Source organism: Martes martes (genome assembly GCF_963455335.1).
Source record: "Martes martes genome assembly, chromosome: 4".
NCBI classification, from domain to species: Eukaryota; Metazoa; Chordata; class Mammalia; order Carnivora; family Mustelidae; genus Martes; species Martes martes.
This window is the reverse complement of record NC_137891.1, coordinates 178,441,011-178,455,756: the sequence shown is the minus strand read 5'-3', so window position 1 is coordinate 178,455,756 and position 14,746 is coordinate 178,441,011.

Genomic DNA, 14,746 nt, shown 5'->3' with positions numbered 1-14,746 from the left:
ATGAGATGCTTCCTCCAGTCTGCCAGGACCACCCATTGGAATGCCATGTGCTGTTCAGCTTAAGCCTAGGCTCCTAACCCATTATTGGAAACCATCACTGTGTCTGATGGCTCTAACAGGGCCAAATATACCTAGTCCTGGGGATAGGGACTGTTCCCGTATAGAAATGGGTTTCATTAGGGAAGGGTAAATGGTTGAACAAAACAGGGGTGTCCTTAGGAAGTGTCCTCAAGATGGAGGAATGGGGAGAAGATTCTGGGAAGGCAGCCAACAAGATCTGCCACCGCATTATCATCCCCATGTCACAGATGTTACAGCATCTGCCCAGTGAGGTTAGGTTATGTGCCCAAGATCATAGAACTCATGTATGGGGAAACTGAGCTTGGACCCTGGACCTCTCTAACACCAGGGCTCCTAGTGACCAGGCTGTAAGCCTTCTCAGCCTGCTTGGATCCAAGGACAAGGATGTGTCTAGTGTTTTCCATTATTGGGAGCAGTGAAGTGGCAGGACCTTCTAATGTTACAACAGTACTGGGAGTCTTGACTCTGCCATCTTGGCCATCATGCCCCTGCCTGGGAGAATGGGGTCCTCCATCACCTTCTCAGTTGCTCTAAGTCCTCCCCTTCCCTGGAGGTCCGGGTCAGGTCCCCAGGTTCCAGGGACATTCACAGTCAGCCCAGGCCTGGGGATACCCCCACCTCCATGTTCCTAGACTACTGTCTTCCCTAAATAAAATTCATCTCTGGGACTCTGCCTCTCCCAGACTGCCATCCCTTCAAGGTGGGAACATTAGGGATCTGTCCCAGCCTCTCTGTTCACCATTCACTCCTCCTTGCACTCTTTGTTCATTCTGCTCCCTCTCACCTCCACGGCTTTGCACAAGCCATTCTCACTGCTTGAAGCACTATGTCCCAGCTTCTCCCACCCCTTTCCCCAACCTTCACCTCTCCTTCAGCATCCCTCACTTCTCAGTTTGCAACCCTGGCAAATTACCTCTCTCACCTTCAGTTTTCTTGTCTGAGAAGCAAAGATAACAAAAGAATCATTTTGGAAGTTACATGAGAAAATGTATATAGAGTACTTAGAATGCTGTTTGGCACATAGTAAGTGCTCATGGAAATTTTGCTGTTATGATCATTATTATCCATATCATCCTTTAGGTCTAAGAGGGTTTTGTGTTTATTGTTGTTGTTGCTGTTTTAGAGAGAGAACAGGCGTGCACATGAGCAGTGGGTGAGGGTCAGGGAGGGGCGGGCAGAGGGCGAGAGAGAATCTTAAGCAGACTCCAGGCCTAGCACAGAGTCCAACTCAGGGCTCCAACTCGTGATCCTGAGTTCATGAGATGAGCTAAAAACGAGATTTGGATTCTTAACTGATGGACCTGCCTTAAGTCTGAGTTTGAACACTGTGCCTTCCAGCAAGCCCTCTCTGACTCTCTCTCCCAGGTCAGAGGTACGTACCCTGCCCTGTAAGGGTAGTGGTGTAAGAACCCCATCACTCAACACCGAGGTAACTGTTTCCTCTATTATCCCTGAGAGCAGAGACGACCTTGTCTCTCTTGCTTACTTTTGTATCTTCAGTGCCTAACACATTGCCTGCCACATTGTCAGAAATGAGTAGACACTCAAGAAAAAGAGAATGTAGGAACAATAGAGCAAGCAATGATTCTCCACACCCCCTGAGTCACTGAGCCATGGGTAGGTTCACCACAGGGGTGGCAAGGATTTCTTTCCGCTTGGAGAAGTTCCTGTCCCCTCTCCCGCCTGCTCCCTGGTGAGCACCTGCCTGGGATTTAGCATTCATGGTCTGATTAGACTTTCTCTTCTCCCCTCCTGCCTTTCACAACAGATGCCTGTCCCTTCCAATCATCCCTCTTTGCTGCTCCACCTAGACCTTCATCAAAGGACCCTGATTTCCCTCCTGCCACCTGAACCCATCAGACATATGTCGGCTGCCAACAGGGGTTGACCCACTCCGCCCACTGGGCCCTGCCCTGGCGGGGAAGCCAGGTCTGGTGTCACAGCCCCACCCTTCCCAGGCCTCCCAAGAACCACACACACCCTTCACACAGATATAAATAATCCATGTAGACAGACAGGAAACCAGGCAAAGATAATCCGAAACTAGCAGAGGATCCAAAAAAGTCATTTTTATTTGGCTTCGAAGTGCATTTGATGAACTTAGTTTTTCCCCTACCAAAGATTTCACTTTTTTTTTTTTTAAGATTTTATGTATTTATTTGACAGAGATCACAAGTAGGCAGAAAGGCAGGCAGAAAGGGTGGGAGGAAGCAGGCTCCCCGCTGAGTGGAGAGCCCAATGCGGGGCTCGATCCAGGACCCTGAGATCATGACCTGAGCTGAAGGCAGAGGCTTAATCCACTGAGTCACCCAGGTGCCCCCCAGATTTCACTTTTTAATCCTCTTTTACTTTGCTAATTTTGAAATGAGCTTCCCTTGCCCTCGGCGCATACTGGGGACCTGACCCCAGGGTGCAGTTTGAACAGCTTCAGGTTTGAATTTGGCCAACACAAAGTGCCAGGCCCTGTTGGGATCCAGGGACCCAGGGGGCACAGCAATCCAGATGCAGACCCTGAAAAAGCTTGCAGGGGTCCTCAGGTCAGCTGGGCCCCTGCCCAACTGTCTCCCACTGGACCCTCTCTGGCTGAGCAGCCCTGTCTCCAGAGAAACAAAGAACAGCTCCTCCCTGTCACCACTATCACCCATGGGTGCCCCTGAACACACGTGTGCAGGCCCAATACATACACACACACACATACACACATATGCCAGACCAGCATTTCCCAGGAAAAAGTCAAAATCACTTCTCATATATGTGGAAGAACTCCTCAGAACCCTGGCTGAGGGCAGAATTCCTCGCGCTTCCAGGAGGAATGGGACTTCCCATTCACTCCACCACTCAACCTTTTCTCTGGTCACTGGCCAATATTTTCTCTGGCCAGTATTCACTCCTTCTGAGTTGAAGAAGGAAAGGAATCAGAGGCACATTTTTACCTGTTACTAGCTGGTTCACCTGAAGTGAACTTACCCTTACCCTTTCCGAGCCTTAATGTCCTCTGAACCATGGGCCATAGTCCCCCCACCGCCATAATGATAGCTACGGTTAATTGAGCTCTTACTACGTATCAGCCTCTGTTGGTAGAACTTTATATATATATATATATATATATATATATATTTTTTTTTTTTAAGATTTTATTTATTTATTTGACAGACAGATCACAAGTAGGCAGAGAGGCAGGCAGAGAGAGAAGGGAGGAAGCAGGCTCCCTGCTGAGCAGAGAGCCCAATGCGGGGCTCGATCCTAGGACGCTGGGATCATGACCTGAGCCAAAGGCAGTGGTTTTAACCCACTGAGCCACCCAGGCGCCCCAGAACTTTATATATATTAACATGCCAAATCCTTAACAAATTTCTAAAGCAAGTATTATTGTTCCCATTCTTTTTCTACAAATGCAGACGTAAAGCCTTACTGAGGAGCCCTGTATCTTCCAGAGCCAGGATTCAAACCCAGCTGGGTCCCAGCCTATGGTGGAACACTGCCATTCCCACAGGCCCATAGTGTGGTGTGGACAGAGGGACATGGAGAGAGGGACAAGGAGCCATCCACTGGCAAGGAAGCCAACCCTGTCCTTTGGAAAGGAGAGCAGCCAGCTGCTTAGGCCAGCTGGGTGACACAGTGCCGAGTGAACACAGTGACCCTGACAGGAAGGAGGAATCATACTGACTCTAGACAGGCATGGGCTGTCTCTGCCTGCCCATGATTCCCATCTCCAACTGCCTCAAACACTCCTTCGGTCATTCCACAAACTTCCATTGGAGCCCTACTGCATGCCACGCTCCAAAGTAGGGCCCCCTGACAGTCCCCTGTCCTTTGCCCATTACTACAACCCAGAAAGCCCCAAGTAGGTGACACTCTCCAGGGGCCCGTTGGACCTCCCTGACCACCCCCCAGGCCTGGCAAAGCCAGAGGTGTGTGAGGGACATGGACATCATGACCTTCAGTGGGGAGCCCCTCATTGCCACTCGCCGGTGTCCTCCTAGGAGGGAACCTGCAGCACACCAGGGCATAAGGCTGACCTGTAGAATGCAGCCAGGCAGGGAAGCCTCCTGGGGTGTGGAGGGTTCAGTGCACAGAGGCAAGAGGAACAAACACTGTCTCTAAAGGAACAAACAAGGAACAGAGTCTCTTTCTTCCAGCAGATGATTTCTTTGTCCTGGGAGCTCTCTACTCTCTCAAATCCCTACTCAGGATAATGGAGGGTTTGCGATGAGAAAAATAAGAAGACGGGTGTTTAACACTTGAATATGCCACCTGTTAGTTAGCTCTGTGACCTTGAGCAAAGTCCTCTTGGGGCCCAGATTCCCTCTCTGGTGAAATGCATCAGCACTGGTATGCTTCTCCATGGCTGTGTCCATGGCAGACGTTGCTAATTCAGTCACTCAACAAATGTATTTATCATCCCAGGGTACCACCTATGTCCTAGGGGGTGTCCTGGGCACTGACTGGAGATACAATAATTTACAAGACAGAGCCCTTCTCGGCTATAACGGAGCTTGTATTCGCTTTATTCTTATTCATGGAGCCTAGAGTGGTCTCCGACTCCCTCTCAACACAGCCTTCAAAGCAGCCACTAAACAATCAGATTAGCTTGAGAGATGAGCTCCGTATCGGTCAGGGTTCTCCAGAGAAACAGAACAAATAAGATATAGGTACAGATATAGATACAGACACAGATTTATAGAGAGAGTTATTTTTAGGAATTGGCTCATGCAGTTGTGGAGGCTCGCGCATGTAGAATTTGTAGGGCAGGTCAGCAGGCTGCAAACCCAGGCAGGGTTTTAATGTTACGATCTTGAAGCAGAGTACGCGTCCAATTTTCCCTCATAGGGCCTTTAACGGATTGGATGGTGCAATTACCACATTATTGAAAGTAATCTCTTTTACTTGAAGATAACTGATTGGAGATGTTAATCACACCTATAAAATACACTCAGAGCAACATCTAGACTGGTGTGTGGTCAAACAACTGGGCACCGTAGCCTCGCCAAGTTCACTATAAAACTTACCGCAAACTCTTTTTCCCATCCCCAGGAATTATCTCTAAGCAAACGTTCAGCACTGAATCTGGGATTCAAAGTCTTTGATTCTACGTTCTCAGGATAGCGTCTTCAGCTGGACAGTGGACAAAGTAATAAGGGTCCATGTAAGTCCCTTCAACAGAAGTGAGGAAGGAGCATTTCTAATAGGGCAGTTTAGATAACCACGTCCATAAGACCCTCTCAGGATGTTTCGTTAAGGTGATCTGATACTGATGATCAACCAAGAACAATTTCTTCTTGTTTAACCCAGAACTTGGCAACGGACGGCCCTTATGATTTTCAGAAGACTCTGTCTTAAGGCAATGGCATTTTTTCGAGGACGGTGAAATCTTTCTACCCTACATCTGCCCTTTCTAGTGGCATGTGGTTTATGTTCATCTGAGCCACTAAAGGAGTGGGACAAGGGAAAAATATAAGCACTGCCATGGGCCAGATCCTGTGCTGGGGACTTGTCAGGCATAGTCTGAGTTGTGCTGTGGTTGTAAATACCCCTGCACTCCCGGGGACTCAACACAACACAAGTTTCTTTCTCTCCATTGTTCTGTGTCTAATACAGGCTAGCAGGTGGCTCTCTGCTCCAGAGTCACACGGGAACCCAGGCTGGAGGTGCCATTAATTGGCGACGCTGCTATCCCAACACCTGGCTTCCAGGGTCTCCACAGTAAGCTAAGAGACCGTGTGGAGAAGCGACGTCTGCTTTTAAATGCACTGGCCTGCAATGGCACATCTACTTACATTCAATTGGCTAGAACTAGTCATGTGACCCTGACTGACTGCAAAGGAGGCTGGGAATTATAGTCTTCTGTATATCCAGGAAGGGAAGTTGAAAACCAGATCTGCTAAGGGTCTCTCTTCTGATCCTGATGCAGGAACTTCAGTGTGGGGATTTCAAGGGCTATTCAAGGGAGCTCCAAAATCTTTTGTAATGCCCCATTCCTGGTTCTCAACCTGTATCCTGGGACACACCCACGCATGGGCAGGTTTCCCCGAGCTATTAGCTATTAACAAAAGGCAGGGTGTAAATATTTGCAAGCTAATTGCTCTGCTAAAGAACATATGAATTACAGTAAGCTCAAGGTTAACCCCAGAAGGACAACAGTCTCGGGGGAGTGTGAATTGGATGGTCATTAGAATAGAAACAAACATCCATGAGGTTGTTTTTCCCTTGGGAATCTGAACCCTCCCAAACAGGCTGGAAACCACAGCTGAGGTTTCCAGTCAAATGCCCTCACAGAGCAGCAATGTTTTTATGGGACCAGCTGAGAGAAGAAGGCAACAGTCATCTCATCTGATAGAACAGTGATCCTCTGGCCACACTCAGGATGGAGCAACGAGGGGCAGATCTAGTGAGTCAGGTCCGTCTTCAAGTTCTGGCTCTGCTCAGCTCTAAGACTGTTGTCCTGACCCTCAATGTCCTGAGCCTTGGTCCCCCCCCATAAAATGGGGAGAAGATTCTATATCCCAAGATCATTGAGAGGACCCATGGGAAAATGCAGGGAAAGATCTTAGCACGTGTGTGGCTGCATCTTCTGCCTTTCCCCTCCCTGTCTGGTGGCCCGTTTGGCTGGAGGCAGATGTGTTGGTGTGCATCATTAGAAACCCGGAGGGAGCCGTTGCAGCTACCTTACCTACTGGGGGATATTTGAAATTCTGTATGGAAAGAATAAAATGGGAACAAGTTTACATATCCAAGAACCGGAGATGGGTTAAGTAAGTAAACTCATTCAGATTGATGAAGATTGTGCTGCCAAATGTTTCCACGGAAGTTGAAGTAGCAAAGGAAATGTGTATGATACAATTTCGAGAAGAAAAAATCAGGGCACAATATGGTATATGCAAGATGGTATCAACTCGGCAAACACAGGGGTCCTGTGGCCCCCAGGAAACACACGCTATGGGTCTTCAGATGAATCATTATCCTTTTCTTTACATTGTGTTTCGTTTCGGGTTTATTATGCGTTGCACTTTCAATTTTTCTGGTATTTAATTTCATATTTTAGAATATAAGAAATTATAATGAGCGAAGTATCTCTTTCTTTCAAAATGTGAATGTGGGGGCACCTGGCCAATTCCGTTGGTGGAGCATGTGATTCTTGAACTTGGAGGTGTGGGTTCAAGCCCCACATTGGGTGTAGAGATTAATTTTAAAAAAATAAGGAAAATATTTTTTAAAATGTGAATGTGGCATTTCCATAGGTGCCAAGTACATCAATGTGTCCAAAATGCAGCTGTTCAAAGCTGGATGGTGTTTGACAAATGAGGCACGGAATAGGAAGCAGAAGGTACCACCGGAAAGGCTGAGCTGAACTTGACCCTTCCAGACGTCTTTCTAGGTGTATGATCTTGGGCTAGTCATTGAACTTCTTGGAGCTCTGGGATGTGCATGCATCAAAAAAGATGAGAATTCCCACCTCCCCACAGACCTACATAAGCCACCTAGCAAGATCTTTGGCACAGAGGAGATGCCTACAGCCAGAGCTCCATAGATGCTCATGCTTTTCCTTCTCTACATCCCGTGGGTATTTCTGGGGTGGGAGCTGCCCACCACCCAGATCAGGACCCTGGCAGCTGCTGTAGAGGCCTCTGGCTGGGGATTGGTGGGCGGAGTTTTCTCTTGCCCGTGTTTACTTCCCACCAGCATGGATCCTGTGCTTGCATCATGAGCACTTCCCCCAAGGCCCTTGGTGCCTGAAACTGCATTGCAGCCCTCTGGGCAAGTCACGGGGTGTTGCTGTCACCAGCTTCATCTTCAGCGCAAGGTCGAGGAACAGCAGTTTCCTTCGCTAGAGCCTTGAACTCCAGTCCCCAACAAATAGGGCAATTGGACAAGATGACCTTGAAAGGTCCCTTCCGAACCAAGGATCTGAGATACCCTTCTAGCTTCCATCCCATTCTCTGGGAAGTAATGTGACCAGAAGCTGCCTGAGCCTTTGCTGGTCTAGAAGTCTTCCCTAAGCTCACTGCTGACTGGCCTGGATGGAAACCCTCTTAATTCTATTCTACATCCTCAGCAGTGTAAGTGCCTTGCTAATGACTGTCATCTCCGTATACCCTGAGCTCCTGGAGGGCAGGGACTGAGCCTGGTTCGTCTTCACATTCCTGTACCTGAGGTCAGATCTGGCAGCGGGTAAGTGTCAAGAGATGTTTGATGAGGTAGTTAATCCCATTGCCTCCCCTCCAGACCTAGTATCTCTCCAGGCTTAGCTGTGGGTCCCCTAGAAGGGATCAGAGTTTATGACAGTGTATCTCTGCTAGGCACCTGCTAAACATTTTATTACCCCTTTTAATTTAATTCCCCAGAGTGCCTTAGGAGGTAGATGTTATTGCCCCCATTTTACAGGTGAGAACACCAAGGCTGGGAGAGCTTAAATAACTTGCCAACCAAGTGGCAGAACGGGGACTCAGTCAGGGTCCAATGGCTCTAAGATTGGGCTTTTCGGCATTCTTCTCTGCTACCTCCCTGAGAGGCCTGGGCGCTCTTGCCTAAGAATTCCTTAATGATTTCCCTTTTGAAGACTGTGGGCTAAAAGTATATATATTTTTGCAACAACTTTATTGAAGTATAATTGACATATCATGACATTCTCCTATTTTAAGTACAGAATTCAATGTTTTTTTAGTAAATTTTATAGGTTTGTTCAACAATCACCATATCTGATTTTAGAATACCTCTGTCATTCTAAAAAGAAGCCATGTGCTCATTATTGGTCGCTACCTGTTCCCACTACCAGCCCCAGGCAGCCATTCATCTTCTTCCCGTCTCTATCAGTTTACCTTTTTGGGACACTTCATACAAATGGAATTATAAGACATACAGTCCTTTGTCTCCAGCTTCCTTCATGATCTCAGTGTTTTGAGGTCCCTCCTCATGCTGGCACTTTGGTCCTTCTCACCAACAGGTAGGATGCCACCAATGCGTAGACCACATTTTGCTTCTCTGTCCGCTTGATGGACACTCAAGTTGTCTCTGGCTTGGGGCAATTATGAGTAATGATGCTGCTGTCAGTGTTCACATGCAAGTCTTGGAGTGAGCTTAAGCTTTCATTTCTCATGGGAAAATTCCTAAGAATGGAATTTTTAGGTCAAACGGTAAAGTTACACGTCACCTTTTTAGAAACCAACAGGCTATTTTCCGAAGCGGCTGCCCCGTTGTACATTCCTGCCGGGAGCGAATAAGGCTCCAGGTTCTCTGCAACCTCGCCAGCACTTGGTATTACGTGTTTTTGTGGTTTGGGGAGGTTTTCTCGTTACAGCCAATCTCCTGGGAGTGAAGTGGTATTTTGTTGTGGTTTTCATTTCCCTTTCTTTAATGACGGATGACGTTACATTTTTCTCATACTTACTGGCCATTTCTATATCTTCTTTGGTGAAATGTCTATTAAAACCTCTTGCCCATTTTTAATTGGGTTGTCTTCCTGTTGCTAGGTTGTGAGAGTCTGTTTTGTTTTGTTTCTATTAAAGCCACATTCTAATAACTGCTTCAGAGAGAGGAAGAGAGGAGCTTAGCTGGTGGGAAAACAGATCCGAGTTTAATCTGGGCTCTGCCACTTTCACGATTTGGGATTTCAGACAAGTGCCTTCGTTCCCTCTATTTCAATCTCTTCTGTGGCAGAACAGTAATAACACTCTTGAAGGGCCGTGACGCACCAGCTGCAGTAATGCAAACAAAACATCGGCACAGAGTAAGGGCTCATCTCCTATTCGCTCAAAAGCATTTCCTGATCCCAGCTCTGTGCTGAGCACAGTGCTGAAGCCGGTGTAGGGCAGGGACAAGGCAGACAGGCAAGTCCCTGCCCACATGGAACTCACATCCCAGAGAGGGAAACCAGCAATAAGCGAGTTCATAAAATAAACATCTAATATAAAATCAGGGAGTAAGAAATGACAGGTGAGGGCAAGGTAAGGGAAAAAGGGTGGTCAGGACTGATCGGGCGCCTTCTCAGGTAAAGCGGTTATTAGGTAGAATACAGGTTTATCTCAGTGCATCATCCATGGTCCAAAGCAACAGTGCTTAAGCAAAGTAAGTTTCTCGTCTCTCACTCAACACCAAGGCCGTTGGAGGGCTCCACTCCTCAAGGTCAACCAGGCACCCCGACTCCTCTACATTGTGGCTATGCCTTCCCCAGGGCAGAGCCCTCCTCCAAACCATCCACAGCGGCTAACCTCCTCGTGCACACTGCATGCTGCCAGAAGAGGAAGGGAGGAGAAGGGGCACACCCCCTCCCTCCAGGAAATGCCTGAAAGTTGCTCACACACCTTGCCCTCCCATTCCATCCACCAGCGCTCAGTCACATGGCTACGCCTACCTGGGACTGGGAAGGGGAACCAGGAAATAGAATTCTTTATTCTGGTGCCCAGCCGGGTGTCCAGCTGAAGGCATTTCTATCACCTTGAGTTAAGGGGACAGAAGATATTGGAGGATATCAAACCATCTGTCATGGGTGGTCAGGGAAGGCTCCTCTGAGGGGGCAGCAGTTGAGTGAAAACACAAGTGAAGTGAAGGACGGAGCCATGCAAGGTTCCGGGGGAAGAGCATTCTGTAGCAGGATCAACAGTGATTGCAAGAGTCATAAGCAAGTTTGGGTGTTGGAGGGAAACCAAGAAGGCAACAGGGGCTGGAATGGAGGAAGCAAGGAGTGGCTTGGTGGAAACATGAGCCTGGCGAGGTGTTCGGGCCAGATAATGGAGAGCATGGTGAGAAGCATGAACTGCGCTCCAGAAGCAGGAATCCTGTGAGTCTAGGGCTAACACGGTCTCTGCTCAGGCGAGAGCTTGCACTGGGGTGGAAGGGGAGACACGGTCAGCATGGGCTGTATTTCAGAGGGAGAGTCAGCAGGATTTGCTGAGATGAGCTGGTTGTGGAATATGCAGAACCAAGGAGAATCAAAGGTGACTCCTTTTTTTTCCAACCAAGCATTTATTCTCTTACAGTTCTGGGGATGACCAGCTGCGATGACACCGAGCACTACTGATTCCAAAAGTCAGATCACGCCACTCTTCTGTTCCAAATCCACAAGGCACTCCCACTGGGTAGAACACAATTCAAGCCCCGTATGATGTGCCAGGCGCCCCCACCAGGTCGTCAGAACCACCCTGCGGGGCAGATGTTGCCCTCTCCACACTCCGCTGTGTTGTAGATCACAAGACCAAGCAATGGTCCTAGCTTGGCACCCAAAGTAGCACACCCTGTGAGTGGCAGATCCAGGATGTGAGGCAGACTTACAGTCCCGCCTCTGACTTACTAACCCCAGCTCAATGGGATATTGTCCCCTGTGAGGCTAGGCAGGTGTTGATAGAATCATGCTGCTGTCTACACTGGGTCCAGTTTTCTGGTGTCCCTCCAGCCTCTGCCTCCACACACATATGCAGACACTCATGCACGCATGCACATGCACACACACAGACCCACCTTCACATGCACACATGTACTGCACACACATGCACAGACATACACATGCCATCATGCACACACATGCACGTGAATACTGTGCGCACACGTGTGATGCATACATGTACATGCGTATACGCACATGCACTCGAGCATACACACGCCAACCGCTGGCCCCTTTCCTCTGCTGCTTCTTCATCTGACACTAGAAGCCCAGCAGTGGGTTCAGCACACCAGGCTAAAGTACCCACAACTCCATCACCTCCAAAGCCTCGTTGTACTCATCTCCACGTGGCGCACGGACATCCAGAACTGCTTCTGCACAGCAGCAGATGCTCTCTGAGCTCTCTGCAGGGGCTGCCGTGTTCCCGAATCCCTCAGACGGGGTTTTGGGGATCACTGGGGCCCTTCCTAAGGCTCCTCACATGGCGCTTTGCCACTGGAGGTGGACAATAAGCATGGCTGGAGGGTGCCAAGGCTCTTTCCCAGGCTGCCACCTTCGCCTGGTGGGCCCCCTGCTGAGTAGCAAACTTGTGAGGGTCCTAGATCCACACTGCCTGAGTTCGAACCCTAACCTGACCACTTACTAGCTGTGTACCATTTCGCAAGAAGCTTAATTCCTGTAATCAGCAATTTTTTCTGCAGACTGCTGACAATGGAGTCCCCAACACAAGGATTCTTGAGAGAATTAAGTGCTCAGATTGGTGCCCAGCACATATGGTAAGCTCTAGGTCATATTATTGTTCTACTGATGACCTCTTGACAAAACCTCCCTCTTCTTCCAACCAAACCAGACAAAATAATTCCCACTTTGTGTCCATATCTCCTCTTCTTTATCCATCGTTCTGCTTTAAAGCTTATCATGACCTATTTAAAGTTTGTTTTACCTTCTGTCCTCAGCTTTAAGTCCACTTTTTTCTTTCCACCCTCCAGCCATTCCAGCTTTCCTGGCTGCCTAAGTTATATCCCTGCCTCAGGGCCTTTGCACATCCCTCCAAGTCAGAAATTCTGTGTCTGAGAATAAGACATCTGAAGCAGGAGGATCGGGATTGGAACCCAGGCCCTCAGGTCACAGAGACGGAACACTAAACCATTACATCAGTGGCCTCCCTCCTCTCTCCTGCCCTCCCACATTGCCATGGATCCCACCTCTAGGCCACATCCTTGGGATGTAGAACTATCTGATGAAGGTCTGTCTCCCCTGGACAGAGAGCTCTGTGCAGGCTGGGCTAAGGTGCATTTTGCTCATGCCACATCCCTGGTGCCCAGCACTTAGCACTTGGTACATATTTATGAACAAATGGGTGAATGTCTGCCTGCTTCTGCTACATATGTGAGCCCCAGGCACAGAGACCCTGTCTTTTCATCTCTGCATCCCCAGTGCGCAGGCAAGGACCCAGCCCCGGAAGTCATCACTTTGCTCACTGAATTGAAACTGACCAACTTCCGGTGTGTTCGCCAGCCACGCCCCCTCACATGCCCACTCCCGTGTGAGCAAGACAATTACTGTCCCCAAACACCCACATGTGTTCCTGCCTCATACCTTGTTCATTCATTCCTTCTTCCCAAGACAGCTTTCTTCTTTCTCCGTCTGCTAGAAACCTCTGCAGAGCCTTCAAGGTCTTGGGTAGACAAGCCCTCCTCTACCATCCCCTCCTCTGCCCACCCACCGTGTGTTCAAACCACTGGCTGTGCCTTCCGGGATGGTATTGTGGCTTTTTCTTCCTGCTAAACTGTGAGCCTCCTGAGGGCAGAGTTTGTCTTATTCATTTCTAACCCCAACCTGGGGGCCTTTCACCAGGGACTCCCAGAGAGCGTGTGATATGCCGGAGGTGAGTAGATGAGCAGTAACTCAGGCTGACTAGCCACGCCCTGCCTGACCCCCAAGTCCTCCTCTGTAGCAGGTGTGATCACAGAGAGTTCTCAGGGAGCAGGTGCTATTAGTTCCATTTCACAGAGGGGAAAATAGAGGACGGAGAGGTCAAGTTACTTGTCCAAGAATAAAAGCAAAATTGCTCGGCCTCAAGCACTTGCTGGTGGGTATGGATGTTGCCACGCTGAACGGTGTGGATGGGAGGCTCTGCTGTGGTCCCTGCTCCCCTCTCCACAGAGCTGCCCAGGCTCGCCGTCCTCTGTTCCAGAGTGCACGACAGCCTATCAGGAGCACAGCACCCCCAGAGCGGCCCTGAAGAACACGGCTTCCCTGACATTTCTTGGCACGAAAGCCTGCCTTTGTTGGTGACAACCAGCAAATCCCGGAGCATGCAGAGGGAGAGCCCGCTCTTGGGCAGGGATTTGGAGCAGCCAAGAGAGCACGAGAAGGGCTCTTGGGGAAGCCTAGGTGGCAGGTCATGTTCTGTCCCCATGGTGGTGCCAGGTCCTACAAAGCTTGCCATGCTACGCTTCTTTGCATGCTCGGTTGGCGAGATGTGAGCCCAGTTTCCCAGACTCTAAACAGCTGCAGGAGAATCAACTTTTCTGCTGAATTGAGCGGGGCTGGGGCCTGTGGGGACGAGGGCACATGGAGACAGGAGTTGGCATCACCAAATCTTGGCTTTCCTAGACAAAATGAGCCTGGACACAAAGGGACATGGTAAAACCAGGAGAAACAAAACTTGAACAGCTTAGCCTGGTGCCTCCCTTGACCCTCCCACCCCACACGACTTGCTGCTACCTTCCATGCCAGGCCCAGAGGCGGCTCCGCCCCGGGAGGGGTGCCATGCCCTGTCGGGGTGCCTTTGCAAGGTGGGAGCCACTCATAGAGAGGCAGGAGCCTTGGTGAGGGCTCCAGTCCTCCCACACTCCTGTGTTCATGTCTTCCTGCTGCTGTCCCAAATCACGGAAGACTAAAGTGGTTTTAACAACACAAACGGAAAAGATCCTGCTGTCCTGGAGCTCAGCAGTCTGACACGGGCTCGCTGGGCTAAAGGTGAGGTGTCTGCAGGCACCAGGGGAATCTGCTCCCTCGTACTTTTCCAGATTTGAGGGGCTGCCTACTTTCCTTGGCTGGCTGCCCCTTCCTCCAACTGCAGAGCCCGCAGTGGCCAGCTGAGTCTCTCGGCTCATCATTCTGACCCTGGACCTCCAGCCTCCTGGGTCCACTTTAGGGACCCTTGGGATCACCTTGGGCCCACCCAGATAACCCCAGGGAATGTCTCTGCTTTGAGGTGAGCTGATCCACAACTTTTATTCCGTCGACAGACTTAACACCCCTCTGCCGCGTAAATGCTGGTCA